The sequence below is a fragment of the Nelumbo lutea genome, chromosome 5 (genome assembly GCF_056320005.1).
Source record: "Nelumbo lutea isolate HS-2025 chromosome 5, American lotus-T2T, whole genome shotgun sequence".
Taxonomy (NCBI): domain Eukaryota; kingdom Viridiplantae; phylum Streptophyta; class Magnoliopsida; order Proteales; family Nelumbonaceae; genus Nelumbo; species Nelumbo lutea.
In genome coordinates, this window is record NC_142688.1 from 53,092,667 (window position 1) to 53,094,899 (window position 2,233).

Consider the following 2,233-nt stretch of genomic DNA (forward strand, 5'->3'; position numbering starts at 1 on the left):
TGCTATAGGATATTATGGGGTGCTCCATGTGAGGCGCAGATGGCAATTGACATTAATCATCTTATGGGGTCATTTGGATGAATATGAAAGGAAGGACAAATATTCATATTGGAGGAGCCAAATTGAAATAGTGTGAGTTTGAGATCTTGTCGGCAAATGGCTTTTGGCTTGATCGATTGCAGACTGCAGGGAACTAATAAGCCAATAAGCTGCTATCAAGGTTATCAAACAACAGCATCAGTTTGAGGAAAGCCTTGGCAGCTAGAGAAGCTGGCGGACAGAATTTTGCATCTCAAGAATAGTTTGAAGGAAATTCCAAATTGGTCGTTAGATTTTAGTAGCGGGTGGAAAATTCGGGCTTCCATATGCTACGCATAAGCTGTTCCCACATCCCTATTCACTAAAATTACAGATGCACAATGAAAGCATCTTATCATTCATAAGAAGATGTGACGCTGTTCTATGACTCGAGAGATGTGGGAAGTAGCAGATCCAGTTGGACTGGAAAAATATTGGATATATGAAAGTCCGCGGCGAAAAGTAGTGCAGTGGGGAGCGTGTAGAGTGTATGCTCTACACGGTACGGTTGGTTCAATTTCTAAGTCTCAGTTTACATCTCTTGTGAACCAATTTTGTTCTTTCCATCTCTAAATCTCAGCTTGTTCGATATAGAAGAGTTAATTAGAAACTTCTGCTGAATCAAAAATTTCAGCTACATTTCTGCACGAGTAAACAACGTTTTTTCGATCCATTTCATACGTATATAGAAGTACATTCACTTTTTATTTATATTTGTATTAATATATGATATATCAAGTTATGCCAGACGGCCAGCATAGATATTAGGATACATGCATGGATTGTAAATCATCAACATACAGCTTCTCTACTATATCGTATACATTTTAGAACCCTACTCGGAAGATATACTATTGATCCACGATAGTGAATTCGAAGTAATAATTCATTAGGCTGAGTTTGGAAGGAGTACAAATACAAATATATAGAGTGCAAAACCCTATATTTTGTATTATTTTATATGTATTTACAGTGTACATATTTTTGCATTTATACTGCCTCCAAATTGAGCCTTAACAACATCTTCTATATGATTTGCAAGAAACTAGTAATCGGCTATGTTGCTTTTCCATTATTTGATTCACATAAGAAGGGTATCCCTAGCTTCAATGGCCTGTAGTATTTTGGGAAGACAATTGTCATATGGACTAACATGTCTGCAAATAGCAAGCTTTGTACTGATGATCCAATAAGGAGTAACGTTTATGCTGTTGCTTTGCTCTCCACTCTTGTCTTCTGCAGCAGATAATTGAAATGGATTAAAAACATTGTAGCATTTGTAGTAGTAAATATATTAATCAAAGCGCTTGTGTAGAGGATGATATTACAATATTATATGAAATGTTATTTGTATTAAGTAAACTCTACTCCAAATAGCCTTCAACTGAATTGCATGTATGATATATGATCATGATATAATAAATTGGACCATAAATCTCAAGCCCCTGTTTGATAACTTGAAAAGATGATGATGATGATGTTAAGTTCTGGTGTTAAATTCAAAGTGCAAATTTAACAAAACCTTTAATTGAGACTTCAAGAGAGAAGGTTAATTAAGCAAGGTACATATGATGCTGACCTACTGCTAGTTCAGGCTTCTCATAAAGCACCCGAGCTCCAACATCTTTAGGGACGAGGAGAATCGAAACCAGAAGAACACCAACTACAAGAAAATCCTTCATTTTGCTGTTTGACAGATGTGTTTAGCTCGCTTAACCTCTAGCCCAATTTATAGAAAACGTGTGCATTCTAGAATTCATACATGAAAAGACAAAGAGATAGGGTTTTCAACTTTCTCCAATAATACCATGCTATCTATCTTCTTTATTGTTATCAAACCAAATCATAATTATCACAAGACACCAACTTCAGTAAAGTTTGAAAGCAAAATGATATCTTGTCCAGCATATGTTTCTCATCCAATTGGTCCTTCATGTACTAAAACCCTTCTCTGTCCGCAAAAATTAGTAATATATGTATATATATATATCCATCAGTCATCACTATGAAAAAAAAAACCAATAAATACTTTATGATAATGACAGAGTTGCTAAAAAAGTTAATTAGGGTAGACAACAGGCCGGGTGCATGTTTACCCAGACCCAGATCCGGGTACATATGTTAAATTAAGGTTGTTGATATTGGATATTGATTG

At 35.5% G+C, this 2,233-nt stretch overlaps 1 long non-coding RNA gene across 1 annotated transcript; it reads right to left on the reverse strand.

The window, feature by feature from the left end:
• Positions 1 to 727: 727 nt before the first annotated feature.
• Positions 728 to 1,766, reverse strand: LOC148852428 (uncharacterized). Its single transcript, XR_016098916.1, has 2 exons — positions 1,658 to 1,766; positions 728 to 1,314 (listed from the first exon to the last, which is right to left on the reverse strand). It is a non-coding gene; the product is annotated as an uncharacterized LOC148852428 (long non-coding RNA).
• Positions 1,767 to 2,233: the final 467 nt, after the last annotated feature.